The sequence below is a fragment of the Perca fluviatilis genome, chromosome 17 (assembly GCF_010015445.1).
Source record: "Perca fluviatilis chromosome 17, GENO_Pfluv_1.0, whole genome shotgun sequence".
Taxonomy (NCBI): domain Eukaryota; kingdom Metazoa; phylum Chordata; class Actinopteri; order Perciformes; family Percidae; genus Perca; species Perca fluviatilis.
This window is the reverse complement of record NC_053128.1, coordinates 10,639,763-10,663,910: the sequence shown is the minus strand read 5'-3', so window position 1 is coordinate 10,663,910 and position 24,148 is coordinate 10,639,763. Positions and strand designations below refer to the sequence as shown.

The 24,148-nt window shown below is 40.7% G+C and overlaps 1 protein-coding gene across 4 annotated transcripts in view; it reads right to left on the bottom strand.

The window, feature by feature from the left end:
* The window catches only part of LOC120546024 (leucine-rich repeat transmembrane neuronal protein 4-like), a 231,460-nt gene that overhangs the window by 84,434 nt on the left and 122,878 nt on the right, over positions 1 to 24,148 (bottom strand). Inside the window, exons 2-3 of one of the 4 annotated variants that reach the window (XM_039780761.1) lie at positions 14,905 to 14,989; positions 11,943 to 12,023 (exon numbers count right to left, since the gene is read on the bottom strand). The exons of 1 other annotated variant lie outside the window; for it this stretch is intronic. The gene's annotated coding sequence lies outside the window, so the exon portion shown is untranslated. The remainder of the gene's footprint in view (positions 1 to 11,942; positions 12,024 to 14,904; positions 14,990 to 24,148) is intronic. 2 more of the 4 variants (XM_039780763.1, XM_039780762.1) reach the window with 2 other exon arrangements.

The window sequence follows — 24,148 nt, the reverse complement described above, 5'->3', positions numbered from 1 at the left end:
AAATAGAAAACATATCAAACTGAAAACAAGTTTTCATTGAAATTAAATCTTTAATATATTTTTCGTGTTTCATAGTTGATAGTTTTATTTGCCTGTGCATTTGCTTCCATGTACATTTGTGAACATATTTTATTAGTGATCCATCAATGTGTAACCTCACCTTATTGTTGGAGTATCGAATTCCCCCTTTCTGGTCTACATATCCCTGCCTGTGCTGAATTATTTTCATCCCCTGTGAGGACTAAATGTATCTCCCCGCACCCTCTCAAAGTTATCAATGCTACTTCACCAATAGACCATATATTATATACCTAAAATAGAAGTGTTTATTTTATACTAAGTAAAGCGCTGTAACATGAACACATTGTATTTAGCCGCTACAGAGCTCCGGGACTCCGGCTACCAGCGGCAGTTGTTTAGCCGCCAATAAGTGACCGTGAGCCAGGTACAGGAACCGCCAGATCACGGTCCCTTCAGGGGAAGTTTAGGCACCAAAACGACTAGTTAAGTTTAGGAAAAAGATCGTATCTCCAGAGGAACCAACGAGCGTTTCCTGGGTGAAAGTATTTAGTTTTCGCTGCAAAATAAACTCTGCTTTCTGGCTTGAAATAAATGTATGTTTTTTTGACACCATATCAGTGGTGGAATGTAACGAAGTACAAATACTTTGTTACTGTAGTTAAGTAAATTTTTCACGTATCTGTACTTTACTTAAGTACAATCAATAGTGCATGCTTTTGACTTTTACTTTGTTACATTTTGCAGCAATTATCTATACTTTCTACTCCAGTACATTTCTACAACGTTGCGTTAGATTTTGGTTACATTTTCTGATCAGTTTTTCCCCATGCCAAAACGACTTCCTGACCGTCACACGTTTGCAGTCCGCAGGGAAGCCTTCAGCAGCGGCCGTCCAGCTCCCGGGGCCCAATGCAATATTACGAATCCCACTATGGCCACGCCAAGACCCGCCCTTCAATAGCATTTATTGGCCAGGCGCGTACCGCTCCCGGTACTACCGCTGCTCCCGATACTCTGCTTGGTCATATGTGAAGCATCCGTTCATATAGGGTTAATATACAACCCGTAAATTAAAAACACTCCCGGTCCTCCTCAGCTGTGAAGCCACGTACTTGTTGTCCAAGACTGTGTGTTCTCGCCAAATAAATGTGTGCAGCATTCACTGTCCTGTGGGAAATAATGCAAAGTCAAGCATCATGCAGATCACCCTAATAAATAACCAGAATTGTAAGTCAGAATGAAAACTGGGCCACAAATGGTAAGCACAATTACATTAACCTAAAACTAACAATTAAAATGCCACGGCCCATACGTTTTTTTTCAAATTATTATTATTAGAATATAGACATTATATATATAGACATTATATATATATATATAAGATTGTTTTGCAAGTACTTTTAAAATCAGGTACTTTTTACTTAAGTAGGGTTGTCATCGTTGTACTTCTACTTTTACTAAAGTAAATATGTCTCTGGTTATTTGTACTCTTAAGTACTGAGATTCAGTACTTCCTCCACCACTGCACCACATTTTGAGATTATTTTCCATTGGATATTGAAGTTCATAAATAATTGTTTTGGCATGCCTGGCTGAGAGGCACTATATCCATGGTATTAAAATGGGAATTTAATTTTTGCATGTTTTGTTGTGCCGGTAGCTAGCTAAAAACACGAGATTTAAGCATGTCAAAAAATGATTTTAGCACCCTTGTCTACCAGAGAGACCAAGTTAGCTTTTAGTAAGCTAAGGTTAGTTAAGTATTAGCAAGCTAAGGCACTTGCAAACATAGCTTTCTGATTTATCAACATTTCACAATAACACAAGTGTTACATACTGTGTACAAAATGCAGCTTTAGCTTAACTTACAGACTTACCACTTGAGCCACGCTCCACCCTCAGCCTTTAGCCAACAAGAGCCAGGCAGCCTTTTTGACTCACTGAGTACATTATCATACTCTCTTACTTAGCCTTCCACTCAGCTAAGTGAGAGTATTCGAGGCTGGTATGCAGCATTCAACATTAACTTTTTGTCCACCAGCAAAATGGTTAGTGAATGTTAAAATTTTACTTTTTTTTGGGCTGGTGAGTCAAGCAAATCTACCAGCCACTTACATATTTTACCAGCATTAAATGGTGCTAATTTTGAATCCTGCTTGTATGTTCATGTCTTGAAGGGGACTGCAAGGACCACAATTGTGGTGGGCTGGTCTAGGTCTCAAAAGTCCAGGGCTGATTTATTACCCCAGTCCAGCCCTGACAAGTACTACTCATTCATTTGATCCCGATGCCGTATAATAATTTTATGAGAATGGCCATCCAGCCCTTTGAGATGAAATACTGTGATTCAAGGCTCTAGCTAGCTACAGAAACATGAACTTGAATTAGCCACAGCCGTGAGCTAGGTTTAACAGAAGGCTAAGCTACCAGCGAGGCTGCTGCATTTACGTTTCCTCTCACACCGCCTCTGAAGTCTCCTCATTCGGATGGCAGCAGTAGGCGATGACACGGCTTCGGTCTCTGATCCTCGGAGCAGTCAAATGCTGCCATCCGAACGTGGAGATGCCAGAGGCTGTGTGAGAGGAACCGTAAACACGCCAAACGAATTGCTGTCGGTGTTCAAACGAGCCCAGCAGACCAGCTCTCCCCACTGTTCACAGCAAATGTTCACTCCTTGAACAATAAACAGGACTACTTTTTTAACCATAATTTTGTTCGTCTATGTACTACATATATAGTATAAAGTGATCACAATAAAGTTATCTCTTATCTAAGAGTTTAGCCTTGAATAGGGCTGCACGGTGAAAAAGTCATTTTGCGATTTATAATACTACAATTGCCATAAAATGTTCTTTACTTAACCAATGTTATACAAAGTTAAAAACAGAGTTTGATGTCAAAGGTTTAAAAAAATTGGAAAATTGTGGTTGCATAATCGTGGAGACATGTAATCTAAGCCGATGCAAAGCCAAGGATGGGATGTCATTTTTTTTTAAATCAGTTTAGAAATACAAGCTGAGGCTTCAGGCCTAATCTTTTCCTTAACCAGACTAAACGTTGCATGTTAGATTTGACATGAATTGTGAGCATGCTTATCAATTATTCAACATTATAAACGGAGGTCAGTCAAACAAATAAGGTCACATTATCATAATAAGCCACAGTCATCCTGTCCAGTGAAGTTTTATCAATGCACAACACTGACAGACAAAAATAAATTCTGTGCATGATCTCAAATTAGTATGTAATGTAATTTCTTAAAGCAAACATATGGATACGCATCTTGGTGATCGCAGACAAATTTTCCACAAGCCCATCTATAAAAGATCCGAACACAAGAGACAAGTTTTGGAATTGTTGAATCAGCACACAGCTCAAACTGATTTACAGTATATTCCAATGCTGCCGTAGCTGCAGGGAAATGACACACTGAACAATAACCCCTTCTAGCATGTGCCAGTGGACTCCCACCACAACCAGTCAGCCAGACCCCTGGTGCTTGCACAGCTTGGGACAGGTCTTCAATCTTCTTGTAAAGAGCTTTCGATACTACCTATTAATTTAATTCAATTTTATTTATAGAATCAAATCATAACAAGAGTTATCTCGAGACACTTTACAGATAGAGTAGGTCTAGACCACACTCTATAATTTACAAAGCCCCAACAATTACAGTAATTCCCTCAAGAGCAAGCATTAGCAGTGGCTATTGCGACAGTGGCGAGGAAAAACTCCCTTTTAGGAAGAAACCTCGGCAGACCCAGACTCTTGGTAGGCGGTGTCTGACGGTGCCGGTTGGGGGTGTGATGAACAGTGGCACATAATAGTCACAATAAAGATAATGGAGCAGTGACTACAATGGTAGTCATAGTAGTTAATGTCATAGTAGGGCACCGCAGGGTGTTACGGGGTGTAGTGTGGCAGGTATGGGTGCCACCCTAATCCAAGGTGATATTCTGGGCGAAGAAGAAACATAAGGACTCTAGGAAGTAAACTCCCCAGAGCTAGGTTAGTAACAAGCATTATTATTAGAGTCACTATTTGATGGTCTTTGTTATTTCAGTCAGCAGCATACTTTTTGGTACTAGAATTATAAAATCAATTGCTTTTTCAATTCACTAGACGGTGAAGTTGAGTTTTTGTTATAGTGAGAAATGTATCCTTTAAAATAAAAAATAAAATATATTTATTTTTATTTGCAAATATCGCAATATGTGTTCTCAACATCTTCCTCCACATCGTGGTTATAGAAGAGGCTATCTGAGATGCCAGTTGAAAAAACATCCTCCTCAGCTAAATGCAAGGGCTTGAGAAGCACACAGGACTATGCCTCTTAATTAGGCTAAGGTGGCTGCAACCCACGGGAACTGTGCAGGAGATGGTTGCAAGTAAGAAAATGTCTGTATCCCGGGTAAGGTTGCTGCGGCGACTCCAGATGGAAGCAGCTTGTCAGCACACAGACATTGCAATTCATGTATGCATCCTCAGCCCCTGTCTGAGGGGATCGATACCAAGACAAGAAGGGCCTCTTTCATGGCCTTCTTCAGGTTGAAGAGGAGCAAGGCAAACAGTTCACACCATAAGCACATCATGCTGGGAGAAAACAAAAGGTAAACCAGTCACAACTACCTGAAATCACTCTCAAATCTCACTGGTTAGATGGCAACAGATGGGATGTAATCTCTCCAGTTGCAATCGTTTCAAAACGTCCTGCAGTGCGTACCACAAAAAAAGCCAAATAGATGCAGTGAAACAATCAAAATCCTACGTTGCTGGTGTACTGTAGTAATCTGGCTCTGGGATGTAAAATGCTGGGATAAGGCATGACATCCGGCGGGTCTTTCCCCTCTTGCTATCTCCACTAGTGGGGGTTAGCACCACCCAGGACGGTTGTGATTGGTTTGAAGAAATACAAGGCAGAGCATTTCTTTTTTTCTCCTATCCTAGAATAAGACGTGTATAATAAGAGTGTACTGCACTGACACAGCGCTGCAGAGATAGGTCCGGCAATGCTATGCTTTTCCATATTTCCTGTCATATCTATATCATAATGTTGGATTTTCATGTTAAACGTGGCCAAAAAAAAAGCCAAGCCACCACAAATAATGAGGTAAACGTATTTCATAGAAATCCCCGTGAGCTAAAATGTTCCAATTTCCAACTGTTCTGAACGCTCCGGTTTCAACAGTTTTTTCTACTCTCAGCTTAGTGTTCCGCAACTCCAAGCGGGTCTTCTATGATTGGTCATCTGTACCAGCCAGGCAGGACTGGAGTGTTTTTTTTGTTAAGCTACTGCGGTGTTAACATTGTCGCATGCAGCTGCATGCAAACGGCAGTAAAAGATGTAATCTTGGCTGCCAATGTTGTTAAATTCTCCCCAATTCTGGGTCCCATTGCTCCTGAAACATTTCTGGTTTGTATGTATTATTTGGTGAAGAAGCCTTTATCTGCGATTTTTGATGGTAGAAAGTGCTGCTATCAATCAATCAAATCAACATTTATTTATATAGCACTTTACAGCAACCAGCGAATATCAGGGGGTAACTTGTTCCAGAGTCTCGGGGCAGCAACTGCAAAAGCCTTTCATACCTAGACCTTGGGACTTCTGAAACCAGTTGATTTGAAGACCGCAATGACCGGTTGTGCTCATGCAGGGTTAAAATCTCGGACAAATACTCCAGGGCCAGGCCATTTAAGGCCTTGAAAACAAATAAAATCTTAAAATTGATTCTAAAACGCACAGGGAGCCAGTGTAGGGTGTAGAGAACGGGAGTTATGTGTGCACGTCTAGATTGTTAAAAAGCGAGCAGCAGCATTTTGCACAAGTTGAAGTCGTGAGATGGAGGTTTGATTCAAACCAACATAAAGAGCATTACAGTAATCCAACCTTGAACTAATAAAAGCATGGATCGCCTTTTCTAGATCGTGCCTGTTAAGGAAGGGCTTAACTTTAGCCAGGAGACAGAGCTGGAAAAAGCTCATTTTAACAACATTGCTGATCTGCTTGTCAAATTTCCTGCTGCAATCAAATGTAACCCCCAAATTTTTGACAGCTGGCTTAGTGTATGAAGCCAGAGCTCCCAAACTCAAAGCTGGACCGTTTTGCATGCATGAAGTACTTAAGATAATACACTCAGTTTTATCTTTGTTCAAATTAAGGTTATGTGAAAGTCACAACTTAATATAAATAATACATCTAAGCAGTGAGTTTAGTGCGACACTGTCATTTGGTTTCATACGCAAATACATTTGCAAATCATCTGCATAACAATAAAATGGCTATATTCTATAAGTGTCCACTGCTACACTGTAACAGTAGCTGCATGCTAATGCCAGATAGCTGTAATCTTGGTAGCCAATGTTGGTAATTTCTCCCCAACTTCAGGTCACATTCCTCTGAAACCTTTCCGTTTATGTCGAATTTGGTTTAGAAGCATTTATCTACGATTTTTGACAGTAGAAAGCGCTGCTATATTTTATTAGTGTCCACTGCTACCAACAGTAGCTACGTGTTAACGCCAGATAGCTGTAATCTTGGCGGCCAATGTTGGTCATTTCTCCCCAATTTCGGGTCACATTACTGCTGGAACATGTCCGGTTGTGTAGTATTTGGTTTAGAAGCCCTTTATTGGTGATTTTTCACGGTAGAAAGTCCTCCTATATACTGCGTTGCAGTCAGTCTCAGGCTCTGGAGGGAATCAACACATCGGAGATCTCAGAGACGCACGGACATGCTATGGCCAATGAGAGCAGACTGGGCTTTTTCGGGAGGGGGGCTTAAAGAGACAGGCGCTCCAACAGAGTATCTCGTACAGAGGGTGAATACAGGTGTAGCAGCCATGGGCAGTATGAGAAAAAAAATTTTTTGAACATCAAAGCATGTAAATGTCAGAATGTGACTTTAGGTAGCTTTTCATTTTGATCACAACTTTGCATGTTTTGATTGATTGCCCAGTTTGATTTTTAGCAGTGTGTCTATTTTGCATTTGGTTTTATTGGTAGATGTGTTGCATGTTTTAACAGTTTTTATTTGCACGGTGTGGCGGATTTGCTGTGTTTTCTTAATTGTTTGTTGGACTGGGAATCAAGGTTATGAGAAGGAGCTGTGAGTGCCTGGACCACACCCCCTCCCTGCAGCTCAGGATTGGTCACAGGATAGTATGATGTGCTTGTTAAAGATGGATGTGAGACAGGTGCAGAGTAGGAGGAGGACAAAGAAAAAGAATCACGGGTGTGACCGGATGGAGGAGAGTTTTGTTTTTAATACTTTTTATGCTGTACAGAAGTAACCTGTTTTATTTTAATGACAACATCAGGACATAAACATGTTCTAGTAGAATCACAAAATACAAGTATGAACCTAAACAAGCTATATAATAGGTCCACTTTAAAGTCTGAAGCAGTGCAGTGATAACATCCCAAGCTCTCTGGTTGTTATTGAGGTCATAATAACACATGTGATGCCCCATTAGCGTCACATCACACAATAAATGATCTAATAAATACTGCTAACCTGCTCGTTGTTTGTTAGTTACAGTGATTTACTGTGTTTGGCTAGTATCGCTCTTTTTTATACGTTCTTATCGAAGCTGTTGAGAGAGTACAGCCAAAGCAAAATCACAACCAGCTTAGAGAAGGATGAGAAGATACAGAGGATTCAATAGATTTGAATGGGCATTTAAGAACAGATGGCAGTAAACTCTTCACTAGGCCCAAGGCCATCGATGGACCTTGGTTAAAAATGTGGCCTGGCTACAGCTCTGCCTCCGGCAATCAGAAGGTATCGAGCAAATGGGTTTTAGTAATTATCAGAGATGGCAAAAGTACTCACTTCCCATACTCAAGTAGAAGTACAGATACTTGTGTTAAAAAATACTCTGGTAAAAGTAGAAGTACTGATTTAACTTCTTTACTCAAGTAAAAGTAACAAAGTACTGGCTTGGAAATTTACTTAAAGTATAAAAGTAAAAGTAGCCTTGCGAATGACAACCATTTGTTTTACGCAAAGCTACCTGGACCACACAAATGTTACTAGTGCAAGCTGAGAAACTTCAGTGGACATAGAAAAAAGGCTCTTTATATGCCATTGCCTACATTTTAAATGGATGTCTGCCTATAAAGAACCTATTACAACTACTACTTCTAGTCATTATCTTTATTGTGACTATTGCCATTGTTCATGACACCCCCAACCGGCACCGTCAGACACCGCCTACCAAGAGCCTGGGTCTGTCTGAGGTTTCTCCCAAAAAGGGAGTTTTTCCTCGCCACTGTCGCACTTACGCATTCATGCATGCTCTTGGGGGAATCACTGGAATTGTTGGGTCCTTGTAAATTATAGAGTGTGGTCTAGACCTACTCTATCTGTAAAGTGTCCTGAGGTAATTCCTGTTATGATTTGACACTATGAATAAAATTGAATTGAACCGAATAGGCCTAAAACATCACATATATGATTATTGTGACAGAGACTGGGACTCCAGGTTAATACGATTCTGACTGAGTAGCAAGATATGAATTCAATTGTGATTCTGTGAGAATTCAAACATGAGTCCTCTAACTTACGTCTGAGAGGTTTGAGACATTCACGTTATCAGCCCAAAATAAAGTCGATTTGAGACAAGACCAAGTAACGTTATCGTTAACTTAAGTGGTCTCAAAAACAAGAACGGCCTTGAGTAACGTTAACGTTACTACAGCTGTTACACTAAATCAAGTTACTGAATTTGTTTTTAATATAAAGCTATACATGCATATATTGTATCAGCTAGTATTAGATTAATTTCAAATAAACTGAACGCTCGCTAACTTTAACGTTACTTGGCTTACTTAACTAAATGCTAGCGAACCAAGTCATCGTCATTGCTAGCAGGAGAACAAATGGAACTGACCATTAACGTAAACTTAATAAAGTTACTGAAACAAACAACAAATAGCTTTTGATAACAACAAAAAGATGCATTTACCTCTGTGTTTTTTTTAATTTGATGGTGAATTCTTGAAAGCCAGCAGTTCGTGGTGTTTCGGTTGGCACAATTTGCAGCACATAATAACAACGTATATTCCCATCCAATTAGATTGAATTCGGTATTGATGACGCGAACAATAATAACGGTCACTCCACTGAAATGATTTGAAACTAAAGAGCCAATTTTGTAAAATATAGGGAGTAGAAAGTACCGATATTCGTGTTAAAAATGTAAGGAGTAAAAGTAAAATGTCTGCACAAAAATAAATAGTAAAGTAAAAATACTTACTCTACTTGAGTAATCTAATGAAGTATTTGTACTTGTAAAGTGGCAGTGGAAAGAAAACATGAGGGACACACAAAAAGCCGATTGGCACTGTAAAACTGCAAAATAAACAGGTAAAACCCTGCACTTACATGGAAAACCTTGTCAAATCTAAAACTCCTGGCAGTGTTTTAATATGACTGTTCTGCCCTTGTGAGGTTCAATGAAGGCAACAAACGTGTTCACCTTTGCAGACATGAAAGCCGAGGCATCAGGGAGGTTCACTTGTTCTTTCACTGTAAATACAAAAGGCTTTTAAGATTCTTTTTTAAATGTTAACACTATCCTATATTATATACACTACCATAAGTTTTAAGTGAGACATTCTGTAGATTTAATTGCAAACCAAGGTTTCCCCCCACGGTACCAATGACAGCGCTGATACACATGATAATAGACACATACAATTTGTGATGGAGTAATTGAGTGCTGGACTCGGGCTGAAGTCGCTACTCTCTGGACTTGGTGCACTGATGACCTGGACTTGGACTTGAGGATTTATGAAATCGGACTCGAGCATACGTAAAAAAAAATAGGACTCGGATTCGCTATTCTCTATACCCGTGACTTGATTCGGACTCAGGGAATGTTGACTCGACTCAGACTCTTCTTTGGAGACTGACTTAGACTAGGACTCGACATTTGGGGATTCGACTACAACACTGCTTAACATGATTTTGTTATACTGAACTATAATGTATAATATTTAAGCTAATACTAAGCTAAAGCTATACTTTTTGAAACTGACATGTTTTGTTTAATGCCCCATACCCCATAGATGTTAGGGTTATAGCATGCTGTAAGAAATATTCACCAGTGACATCTACATCCATAGTTGGTTGGCAAAATATTCAGAGATTGCTGAATTGATTTGTTCTGTGTTTTTAATCTGTTGAGGATAAAGAATCAAGGACTTCCTTTTCAGAATACGGATAAAAGGAGAACCTCTCGCTTAGTGTACTTTATTTGGAGCTGAAGATGAAGTTTCAGTTTTTCAATTTGTATCATTTCGTACAGGATAATCTTAATGGAATCTTCAGTGAGTGTGTGTGTGTGTCTGTGTGTGTTCATGGTCTCTTTGTGTGCCCAGACAGAGAGAAACGCAGGGAAAGACAAAGAGAAAAGAATCTACTTCTCATCAATCTAGCAGACAGTCATCAATGTTCATTTGTACGGCTCTCTTGTGGCAAACGGTCTAAGTGAAGTTTAGCTGCAAAGCAATTGAATGGAATGGCTACTTTTGTTGTCTGTATCAAGGTCAGCTAATATAAATAAAATAGCTATCTATTTATTTTACGATGAATACGTATGAATACGTATGGTACGTATCAAAAGCCCTGCACCTTGTATTGAGAAACGATAGGCGAGCATGTCACTGAGCAATCAATACATTCAGAGGGAGTCTAACTCAGGGCAGTTTCCTATTTTGCTCAGTTTAGTCCGTGTGGGCCTTTACATCACGAGTGGGTGTCCCACTCATGATGTAAAGGCATAAGCTGCAGATTTGGTTGCTAGGCTGCAGTGCCATAAGGTGGACAGTGCTACACATAGAAGGGAACCACCAAATGAAGCAGCAGCAGCAGCAGTAAATACTCATTTACGCAGTGTTTCCTCAGTACACACACAAACACTTACCACCTTTAGTAAAGCTACCGTATGGAAGCCAACTGTGTGCACTATTGTCCGTCCACTGTGTATTTAAATGTTAATGTTCAGTTTAAAATGTGTTTAAAAGAAGACGCATTCTACTTGTACTGCTTGCATACTGCATTACGTGGGTGGTTTTAAGATCATTTATATAACCTCTGTCTGCAATCAACAATCCGGTCCACAGCAAGTCTACAGGCAGAAACCACACTGTTCCCCGATGCCAGCACCACACCTCCTCCCCCCACTGCGTGTCAGCACCACAGCTTTGTCAGAGCTAAGCAGAAAACCAGGAGAGGTCTAACTTTTACACGGTTCAAAGTGCACATACAATACCACTCTCCTCATCTGTGCCACTTTTCTTAACAAGTATTTAGCGATGGTAGTCATGGAAACAAACAACCCAGATGATGATCGGCTATTGTCCCTATACCTATGGAATAAGTGTGTGGAAATAAATACAGCACAGCTTTCAGGCTCCACATGTGCCCATGTGTGTAAAAAAACAACATGAAATTGTTTGTACATGAACTCCTAGAAGGCAACCATAAAGTATGCTATGAATTATTTTTGAATGGAGCCATTTCTACCATATGATGTAATATTAGCAACATGTAGTGCCAATGCAGGAATTAATGTCATGTTCGTCTAGAGCAAGGATACTCAAATATAAAAAAAATAGTCCAATGATCAATGGTTCATAGTGGATTTAGTGGGTGATGTTCAAGCTCTAAAAAGGTCCAGAACAACACATTTCTGGGAAACTTGTTGTGTAACCAAAACTGGGTACAAATAAATATTCATTTGTTGCAATATTTCATAATTGAAAATGCTGATTTCACTGCCTTCTCTTGTTGTGTTGCAATGATTCCTCTGGTAGCTTAATATGATGATTTCAGATGGTAAGTTTTGCGCTTCTTATCGGTGTTCTGTTCGAGAGTTTGGTTCCAAATGGCCATGTTTGTTGCCGTGGTGTTTTACCTCTCTTCACAATGGCCACTGCAAATCAAGCACACAGGTCTTGTGCATCGTCTGGGTAGTCATCCGCATGTCTGGAAAGTACTGTAAAAAAGCACAAAACAAAGGTTTTCTCCTGCTGAGCTGCTGAGAAAACACTGAACTGCAAGCCTGTCTTCATCCTGCAAGAGGACGGCTGTATGTGTCAAAACACAAAATAGCCTGATGTTGACAGGTCAGCAAAAAGCCCAGTGATTATCGAATGAAAAATTAAGGGGAATTTATAAAAAGCCCACAGGACCCCCTATCCATCAACCTTTGGAACATTGCTCTGGCATTCTTAAGACCAAACTGCATAGCCTTGAAACTAAACAAGACAAAGGGAGTCTCAACAGCTGTCTTGTTGTCCCTGATGCCCTCTGTAAGTCCAGTGTGCTGAAACACTTAGCTCCATACAGGGATTAGGTACCGTAACCCGTGGCAGTGGCAGACTCAGGCCGTCTGAAAGCCAGGGGCTAAAAAAGTGAAAAAAGGGCAACAGCTACATGCGGTGGCGCCTCAGCACCCAGAAGGTTTTCTAGCATGTAGGGCAGCCTATATGGCATTTCATCACGTTTTCTCAATTTTAAGGCCACCATGAATGGCAATTACAGTAATTGCATGAAACCAAAGAATCAACACATTTGCATGTTCTTGCTAACAAGAGCGGACATATTTCTTGCTGGAGTTACGGCTATAAAGATGGCGTCAGATGTAAGCTAGCATGTTGTTACTTTTTTTTTATACACTACAACAATATGGTTAAGCATAGAGAAAGCCTGAGAAAAAGAGACTGAATATAGCGCAAAATTCACAACAGGCGTGAGGACCATTAGCGTGGCCAACCGAAATCGTGTTGAGCGATAATCTCGTCATGACGCCCAAGCCTAGCTGAAGCCTGAGTGTTGACGCCTGCGTAGTGCGCCCGCATTGACATCGACACATCCATTGGGTCCGATCTAGCATCCAGCAAACCACAATGCAGCCAAAAGCAATTTTGGCTGCAAACTGTTTAGTGCTTAACAGCTTAGAAAGGGATATTTATAAATCCTGAGTAAATATCTCCCTTATTGTCTGATGCAAATTAGAGTCAAGGCAGTTGATGTTGGGAAGTAGTTGTACATATATGTAGGAGATCGTATTGATTGTGGTTCATTATTGGCATCTCTCTAACCTGTTGTGGGACAACTATTACAAAATAATTGCTCTGATTAAACATTCTCTTTGTTGCCGTTTTTGTCTTCTCTTCAGAGCCATTGTTGTCACCAACACCTTTGTCAACTACATTCCCAAATTCCCCAGGTTACAGTTAGTTTTTAATCTGAATGTGTGCTCCACTGGCATGGCGTATTTATATTCAAACACGCCAAAGCAAAGCTGCAGTGAGCATGCACACATTTGTATGCTGTGCCGTTTCGGTTTGTGTTTCCATAACAGGCAATTTCGACATCATTTTCAGTGTTGTTGCAAAAGGAGATACTGAGGAGACCCCCCAAAGGATGTCAGCTGTGCCTAAACATAGCATGCTTAGCATATCAACAAGAAATGGGTAAGAATATGTTTTCATTGTTTTTAAGCAGGCCAGCAAGCAACGTGTGGACACCTTTTTCAGAGCACTATCCAAGCTGCACTGATCATTATTTCTCATAAAGTAATTCTATAGGCTGCTGTCTTGCCATTGCCAACTTTGGGGCTGCTATTTTTGTTGACAGCTTTCTCTCCTGTCATATTGTGTCTTACAAACACAACATAGCTCCCCCACAGCCCGAGCCGGTGTCCATTAACACACTGTATCACTATGCAGTGAATAGTAACCATTGAAGAAGCACTCAGAAGTTTCCTATTCTCTTTTTTTTTTACCATTATTCCAGAGTCCCCAGACAAACATGAAAATCCACTTTAGGGGTGCAACTCTACGACCGGTCCCTCTCTGTGACGTTGAAATCCCTCTCTCTCTCCCTGCTGGCTTGCCATCTCGTCTGGACTTACCTGGAAAGTTTGAAAATACTTAGCCTGACTTTTCTGTCCCACCTTATTGACTTGACTGTCAGTTATGTCAGGGATGCATGGGATTCCCCCCTTTCTGGTCTACATATCCCTACCTGTGCTGAATAATGTTTTATGGGGACAAAATGTATCCTCCCCTCTCCAAGTGATCAATGCTACTTCACCAACAGACCATATATTATCAATGGAAGTATTTTAAGCGCTGTAACATGAACAGTCTATAGTGCGATAGAACGATAAAATCCGAGCGGCAGTTGTTAGCTGTGTTTAGCCGCTACAGAGCTCCGTTGTATCAGCGGCAGTGGTTTAGCTGCCGATAGGTGACTGTGAGACGGCTACAGGCTCCACCAGATGACGGTCCTTTTCAGGGGCCACGGTAGCGGAGTTTAACCAAGAATATGTGAGCGTCATCTGGCGATGACAGTTAAGTTTAGTTTCGGCATGCCTGGCCAAGTGGCACTATCCGTGGGGAAGTGGGATTTAATTATTGCTTTTGTTTTGTTGTGCATGATCAAAAAACATCCCCCTCTGTTTTTTTTCACAAATTGCACCCTAAGTGTACCTACTGTTACTAATTGGCCAACATATTAGTAATTACCAAGTTACCTTTTAACTTTTATGTTGGGTTGCCATCAAGAAATTGTAGTACAGAAATGCCAAAGATATGTTTGAAGTGATTAAGGAACAGTGTCTCCATTAGATTAGTTTCTTTTTCATCTGTAAAATATGCTGTACGTTTTGTTTAATAACCACGTTTAAAAGGATCCTTATCAAAAATGTTTGTGTATCTTGTGTGTTTCTGAAAAAAAAGAAAGGGGGGGGGGGGAAAGAATATCGGCTGACATTTTGTTACAACAGTATTTAAACTTTCAAATATTAATATTGGTATTGAACATATTCTGGGGTTTTATGCAAACATCCAGAATTGGATTGGACTCACGTCGTGTCTGTCTTGGCCAAAAAGTTGCACTTGAACCCACCGCAAAGAGACCAGACGATGGCCAACCGCCACATACATTCTGCGCCTGCGTGAGAGGAAATCGATTCATCATTAAAAAAAAAAAAAAAAACGGACCCAAACATTGATATGATACATACAACAAAACAGCCTTTGTCCGAATCAGCCAATGGCAGCACAGGGCCTTTCATAGGTCAGTTCAGTTTTGTCACATAGTATAGTCAAATAGCAGCCCTCTCAGGCCATCCCTGCACTAAAGCCAGCATTGATTAACTGAGCCATGGTGGACTTTCACCTGCACTGGGGGAAGTTAGGCTCCTGCTGGCTCCATGTGATTGGCTCTCAGTGGAGTCCGATCGTGTTGGTACTGAGCAGGACCCCTGCAGACCCTGTCAGAAACACTCCGCATCAGCAGCCCGCTGACCAGGTTTTCATCACTTGTTGAATGTCTAAGACTCAACAATCATTGCTTTGACCAGAGCTCACAAATAGGCAGTTTGTCTCATATATAAATGTTACAATTTTGAGCGCAGATGCCTAAAAGAATGAGCCAGCAGTTTTGGCACTGAATCAAAAATCTTTTTTTTTTTTTTTTCTTTTTTTTTAAACCTTACCAAATCTCTTTAAAGAAAATGAGATCAAACAAATATGGAAGTATCCATGTAATATAGTAATATACATGTTATTGGACCAAACATTTGGTTTCTTTTGTCCACAATATAAATAGCAATAATCTGTAGGATTCTCGTAGGGTACAGATTTGATCATTGGCAAATTATCAAAGATGTTTTATCAATATTAATAAAGTTATGAATATAGTTATTAATAACTTTATCAAATCGACAAACAATCAAAACGGGGCACCACCCTGCTAGTCAGGGACCAATAATCAACTGTGGAACAGTCTCATTTCTGTGGTAATCCTTTAAAAAGGAAATAAAGGAAGGGGTGAATCCAAGCACGGACCTGATCGACCAGCGATTATTACAACAAGTACACAAATAATCACAAGCAACTGCTAATTAAGTATAATAAGATTTATTAATGTCACAATTATCAGTAGCTAATCAATAATCCTTCAATAATAAACAGATATCTTTTACCATATCACAACCAAAACAAAGCCAAAACAAAGCAGCATGTGTCATGGACACGTCTGTGGGTGTGTGTGTGTGTGTGTGTGTGTGTGTGTGTGTGTGTGTGTGTGTGTGTGTGTGTGTGTGTGTGTGTGTGTGTGTGTGTGTGTGTGTGTGTTTTGAAGGAGGAGGGCGTGTCAAAATGTATTCCTAACACAAAAACCAAACTGGCTACTCCTGTGAGCTGCACAAAACTATTATAGCCTCAAGAGGTCGTAGTGGTGCTACGTGCGGGGAGGGGCTGAAGAAGCCGAGGGGTTGCTAGGCACGCCGCGACGCTTAACCTAGTATGCTAGGTCATGTGTTAGCTCTGTACAAGGTGATGCCGACTCCACGTGTGAAGCTAGCCTACCGCGTTAGCTCGGGAGATACACGGCTAGCCTGTGTCGTGTCGTTGTCGGTGTGTGTGTGTGTGTGTGTGTGTGTGTGTGTGTGTGTGTGTGTGTGTGTGTGTGTGTGTGTGTGTATGTTAGTAAGAGGAGAAAGAGAAGAAGAGTAAAGAAAAGAGGCACTTTGATCTTAATTATCGATAATGACCTAGTTCCCCTCAGCCACTCTGTCCTACAGACTGAGACTTTTGGTTTTGCTGAGGGAAACGTCACTATAACCACTCCAGTAGCTAACAGCTGATTTTCGCGATTCTATCGCAGACAGTAACTAAATTCCATGAAAGGAATGAATTAGCGGGTAGCGCTTACGGTTTTAAACCAGCTACATAACACAACATAAACCAACGGTAGGCTATAATTGATCAGTTATACATTCACAGACAGATTAATAATCACATATGGACCAGTACATGATTAAATCAGATCACATTAATGGCAACAATGGTAGCGAACCCTTTGCTCATTAGTAAACACACTACTTATCTCTGCCCAGACGTCAGCCTTTTTACGGTGTGTTCAGTCCGTTTGTTCCTGTCCATAGATTTCCACAGAAATGAAACAGAACGAATCCCGGGCGCTCGCCAGGGCCACGGTGAAACTCCCCTCCAAAAAGGCAGTAAGGGAAAGAGTTTGGTCGACTTTGAGAAGAAAAACGTTGTTTCCTTCTCACTGCAGTTATGAAAAACACTGGTGCGTTTTTCATAGGATCCTCCGAAATTAAATCCACTTTCTCCAGAAAATAGAAGTTGAGCACAAGCGCTTGCCCGTCTCCTGTCAGCAACGGGAGTTGCAGGTGAAGACGATGCAGTTTCCTAGGGTCAGGTTATTTATAGGTTCAGACCCCCTGCTGTGTTTATGGTCCCGCTGAACCAATAGGAAGACTCGAGACTCTTGAAAGGGTGAAGACTACAGCATTGTAGTCCTTTGACTTCCTACCAGTTGTGAGGCGTTTCCCTTCTGGCTGGCACTTTCACATAGAGGTGTGAATTAACCAGGCTTTGAGGTTTACATACAGGCCAAGATTCCTTTGTCTTGGCCACATGTCCCCTTGTCTCTGAGCACATGTGTGTCTTGTATCCAGAGGTCAGTTTAATCTGAGGCCTTTTGGTTAAAATCAGGTTTAACCAGACTCTTGGTCCCCAACAAATCTTTCCAATATTGAATGCTATGTCTAAACAGCTCACAAAGAAACACATTGAATAAGGAACCTAAGTGTTTGTTTCTGCACCATCCTGAAGCCCTGTACGTTATTCAGAGTGATTGTTTTCACCACTTTTCCATGAATTTTAATTGGCTGCAACTGTAGATGTCATTTCTTTTAACACACTTTGGGGAAAAAACTCTTCATCTTTGTCTGCCTTGAAAACATCTCCTCCGATCTTGGAGCAGTTCTCTCTCTCTCTCTCTCTCTCTCTCTCCTCTCTCTCTCTCTCTCTCTCTCTCTCTCTCTCTAGCAAACATACAAAAATGATAGGTGATAAACACTTGCATAGAGCGCTGCACAGAGGTTGGACAGATGTTTTCCAGATGCCACTGATGGCAACTGCTTGTCCGGTCTGAACACTGTGTGAGTTGATACCGCGCTGAGATCACACTCTGTCTGATTGCTGGCATTGGTGAGTATGTGAGTTGTTGCACCGATTCCGATACCACGTGATTTAGCCCAGAAAATATTTCTTCCGTTATGACTGGCTGTCTGACATGTTAACGCACTGGTATTGGATCGGTACTCCGTATCGGCCCATACGCAAGTTCAGGTATCGGCAAGGAAAAACATCTCTACTCGTCACCCTCAGTGTGATTCGCTCATGTTCGGCTGACAGCGATGCATCCTCCTTTTCTAACGGGGAGAACAAGCAGGAATGACAGCGTTGCCTCATGAGTATAAAACAGGTGGATTTGCTTTCTTATCATCCTGTTTGTGATATATGTGAATGTTGTGTGTGATGTCTTAAGCTACTGGGACCTTGAATTTCCCCTTGGGGATCAATACAGTATCTATCTACAGTACAGGCCAAAAGTTTGGACACACCTTCTCATTCAATGCGTTTCCTTTTTATTTTCATGACATAATAAGTACATAATTCCATATGTGTTCATTCATAGTTTTGATGCCTTCAGGGAGAATCTACAATGTAAATAGTCATGAAAATAAAGAAACGGTGTGTCCAAACTTTTGGCCTGTACTCACTCTATCTATCTATCTATCTATCTATCTATCTATCTATCTATCTATCTATCTATCTTTAATGGCCTTGCATATTACCGGGCTAAGTGAATCCCTTGACAAGACACTCTTTAGCATTAAAACCCCCAGCCTGCCCATGTATCATTGTCTGTGTGGAAAAGCACACTGCTAACTGCTGTTCCCGTTGTGTGACAGCAGACAAGATAAGCAGCCATTGATTTTTCCCCCCTTGACATTGGCTGAAAGAAGAACCATCCGCCTTGACATTGGCTGAAAGGAGAACGCTGCCCTGATATAATTGTGTTGGGTCCTTGCTTTGCAGCTGTTGAATCGGATATGAGGCAGCAGATGGGTGGAAGCAGTGAATGACTAATATCACGTACACTACACAGACTGCACTGACCCTGTACACTGCCAGCGCTTCGGGGCAAAATCATCTCCTCACTGTAACGCCTCACAGAGAGGTGAGTTTCAGCTTGTAGCGTTCACTGCAGGCTAACATTGCATCCATGCAAAATGGACCAGTGCTGCTATACAATATTCAATTATTCAGCTGATGCTCCTTGTTCATTTCTTTTACTCAGAACACAACTCTACTTTTCAATCTGCAACGCAAATTTGAGGATTTATTCAATATCGTTCTTCATAATTCATACATGTACACACTGTGCCGAGAATATGCCTGCTATAATCTCTGTTGTTAATCTGGATAAACGTATTTCTGTTAACACTTTTGAGGGATACTTCATTTATTTCTATTTCTGAGAGGATGAAATCCCTGCAGTGGAGCAGATGAGACACATGGCAATTTCATGGAATATATTAATTTATTCATAGACCTGCTTTAGTGGGTCATGTTTTGTTTTTATGCGTGCCAGCAAATGGATGCATATATACGGTACATGTGGTGATTTGTCTCAAAGAGACACGCAGCCCGTGGCATTGACTTTATAGCCAAGCTGATGGACCATAACTAATTCCCTTAAGGATTTCACAGTTTTTTTTTTTAGCAGTTTATGGAAGAAATTGTGATGTCAAATGCAGAGATTTAGACATTTAATTGTTCTTTTTCCTTTTTTACAAACAAAGTGGCCTTAGAGCAATATGAAGAATACAGATTTTCGGTGTCAGTTATTTAAAAAAAGCTACAGGAAATATTTGCGCAACGTTTCCCTTTTAGAGTTTTTGAACAGAAATAATTAACAGTGTGTTTGACAATATACCTTTACAGTATCGCAACATTAGCACATGAACACTATTTCACTGTGACTATGAAGCTATTTAACAAGCACTTCTTGATGTTTTAGGAGGACTTTGTGGTCCGCAGTCATTTGCCATGGCAAATCAACGACTCATGAATAGGTTTTCAAAAAGTGTGATGATGTCGGTAAATTCAGGATCTCATATTCCTCCATCGTTATGCATACAAGTCATAAAAGTCAATGCAGTGTTGTCTGAATTATTCATCATATCCCACCTCTGTAAAACTCAATTGCTATGAACTCAACACATTTTTAGGTTTTTACCAGCCGTGTAACCTCTCAACTTAATCATTATCACAGTGATCCTGGATGGATGCTGGATGGACGCGGTGAGGAGGAAGTGGGTCGGATGTTGGCATCAGCCTCAAGTGCTTGACGCAGTGAGCTACACGTACAGGAGCAGCTGATTGGCTTGAGGCTGAATTGGATGATGTGTGATTGATCAACCAAAATGGAGTTGGCTCATGGGGAAATGGCTTTCATGGTTTTTGATTTGCATTTGTTGGGAACCCAGCAGTGTGGTTAAACACTATCTTTTAGACAAAGATCTCAGAGCACGTGACCTCTGAAACAAAGGAAACCACATGCGGCCTTAGCAGAGAAGAAGAAGAAATCGGACAACAGGGACACCGCTTTTCTTATCGAGTCGACTGAACTGGTTCTTCGCTGCCTTTTGAGAGAAACCAGTTTTTTCCGTGAATCACTGACGAGTGAGACGGATCCGTTTTGTTTACCGCGGAGCATCTATGGGATCAAACAAATGGGAACACACACAGTAAGGAGGCTAACATTTCTGGGCAGAGAAATATAGGTGTGTGTTATTAATGTCAGTATTGCTGCAACTTGTTACAACATTGAATGTGATTAATAAGTAAGTGCTACTGTTGCACATGTCTTACTATTAATATGATTGTGACTACTGAGTCCAATGTATTGCTGTGAAAGTACTGCATCACGGTACTTGTTGATATATGTTGTGTTTGATACAGTAGCTTATTGAAACTATAATGTTACACTGCTATCTCCCGCCGCGGAGAAGTTAGTTACTGTACAAGCGAGATAATAAACCTTCTGTTTGTCACTCAAACCACAGCACCACGACGTAACGAGACCGGTACCTCGTGGCCCTGTGTAGACAGAAGGATCGGTTATTATTGCCACAAGAAGTCAGCTGTTGGCCCATAAGAGCCTGGCTAATAAACATTCCCCTCGTTAGATAACTTCTCAGACCCCTGCCATAACGTCAAGTTAGGTCAGAGTCCTGAGTGAACGAGAGGACTGGTTATTATCACTTCCTCGAAAATCAAGAACTTTTGAGAGACTTTCTTTCTCTAAAGTGGGCTTTGCTTTCCTCTTTACACACAAACCTAACACACATACACAGATCAGCTGACGGCCACCCCATAGTCACGTGGTATAGCAACCAAGTTTCACTACCCGCCATCTTGGGGTTAAATAGCCTGTTTGTGTATTTTCCTCGAGTAGCCATTTTGTGCCTTGCGCCAAAAACTACAAAGAGCCTCACATCTTGCGGTGTTTCATCCGCCATCTTGATCTAGCATGGCTTAGCTACCCACGTGATCTCGTCACCTCCCCTTCTTTCTAACTAACACACACACACACACACACACACACACACACACACACTTGCTTGTTTTTGCCTTTGTTGTAGTTGTAACAAGTAAATAGGTTTATTGATTGAAGAACTTTTGACTGACAATATTGAGATCATGTTTAATTATCACGATTATTTGTTTTTAACCAAAACCAATTTTATTGTCACATAGGCTAATTATAACTGCTTTCACATCCATATTGTGCTACATTCCTGCTAAAGTACAAATATGTGCATCAAAATAAAATGGGTCCTCTTATTCACCAAAATTCAGTGCATCTCCTTAAAGAATAAATGCAAAGAAATAAAACAAAGAAAATGTAGCAAAACTTTCACAGGGCACTACTTTCCATATTCCATTGTGTAAATATATTTTAGGAAGCAAAATATAAACTTGCAGTGTACCTGCATAATGGATGTGAATAAAACTCAAAATATACAAATCAATAAAAAAAAAATATTCCATAACAGCATGTAACCAAATGAGAACATTTCAGTGCAGAACTATGCAGAAAAGACAAGTTCACAGGGTTTTGGAAAGAAACACTAGCCTGTCAACATATTCTGTACATCACAGGTAGTGCCACCTTAGAAAAATAATTGCGCAAGGGGATCACATATCGTTTATCCAGAGTGTCACCGTGTGCGACTGCATTCGTTATTTCACTGTGTCTGGATGTGTATGGATGCCTGAGTTGATGTTGTGGAATGATTAGTCTTTGCAACGCATTTCTTGGCCCTCATACGTTCATCGTATTGAACTTTATGGTGTGTGAAGTGGTTAAAGAGGTTTGTTGTGTTGCTTTGTGGCGCCAACACAACTTTACGGCACTCATTGCATATGACCTCTTCTTGTTTTGTGTCACTTGCCTTGAACCCAAAATGCTTCCACACAACGGATGACTATCCGATTCTCAGGACAAGCCCCTCGGCCTCGCCCTCTGCTACGTTAAGACATTTTTTGGTTTTCTTTGTTAAGATATATAGCCTTATGACCGACTGCTATCTCTTGTGGAATTTTCCTCACGTTACTCTGTCCTCTGTGACTGTCTACATCTAGAAACTAAGCTGTGTGGTGCAGCTTAGGTTTACGGAGCGCTACATTGGCTTTGCAACAAAAAAAAAGAAAAACTTTGATATGGAGCGTTCTATGAACGTAATGACGCATTTTAAATATCGCTCGATCACGCAAATTGGATCGTGGGGAGCCAAAATCCTGATTAAAATGTGATTAATTGTGCAGCCCTACCCTTCCTGTTCACTTTATACAGTTAATATTAGATAAATTAATCAAATTAATTAAGATCTGTGTTTTCCAAGAGAACACCACCTATGAGACTGTTTTCACAGTTCAGTTATTGGTCCCTGATTCCAGGGTGGTGCCCCGTTTTGATAGTTTGTCAATTTGGTAAAGTTACTAATACACATATTCATAAATGTATTAATATTGATAAAACATCTTTGATAAATTGCCAATAATTTAAACTTCCACTCTCCAATCAGAGTTTAGTGTTAAATAAATCATACTTTGGGAGTTTTCTTTTTAGTTGAATTGTTGCACATTTTGTCGTTAGTACTTATTGTTATAGAGGAATACTCTAAGTTTGTAAACTCGGAGCGATTTCCCCTTCGGTTCGGTTTCGTTTCACACCTGGAAAAATCCAAGCGTACCAAAATGCGTCATTACACATCACGCGAGAACGTTCACTCCTCTAATTGGTCCGATGTGTCTGGGGCGGGAGCGAGAAATGTAATACAGGAAGAAGTTCCTGTGTTCTGGACTAGTGCATATTTCTTTCATATCCGTGGTCAAACCAGCTCATTTAATCTAAATTATCAGACATTGTTTCGTGAGCGACCTTACTACGTCTGCTCTGATCACCGAGACTTCGCTCTGCTCTGCCGGTGTCTGTCTCCAACCTTAGCGGCGGCTGGTATGACCACAGAGATGTGAGTGATTTGTAAGTCTATTTCTGTGAGAGAAACACTGCAAGCTGCTACAGTTTGTATGTTCTGCTGCATTGCAGATTGCAAAGCACACCTGACTATACAGGAGCCATTAGCTCAGACTTGTGGAGTATATAGTTTAGTTGGTGCGGTTCGAGGTCGGATCACGTTCTCACCACAAACGAACCGCTCCAGAGTTTGGTTGAAAGCGTACTGAGGCCACCTCATGAAGGAGGTCTCGGTACGGTTGTTTTGTCCGCTTTTGCTGCGCACCCGAGTGTGATTGCCGCATTCACGCCTGCCCAAACCAAGGAGGTAAACGAACTCTAGTGCGGTTCAACAGAAGTAAACGAGGTAGGCGTGAAAGTCCCCAAGTTTAAAATTAAATTGTATCGGATGGGTCAGAGATAGGGCTGGCAATCCAAATATTGAATCGCAATTAATCAAACGATTGTCCAAAGTTAATTCAGTTTTTAATGCTCTTATCAACATGGGAGTGGACAAATATGCTTGCATTATGCAAGTGTTTATTATTATTGCAACAATCCAAAACAATGAAAAATACTGTCATAGAATATTCTCCAAAACAAACTCAAAGGTACTGTGTGCTCAAAAAATATGCTGACAGCATAATATGGCAAACTCAAGCCCATCATGCAACAGATTAAGTCAGAATATTAGCCTTTGGA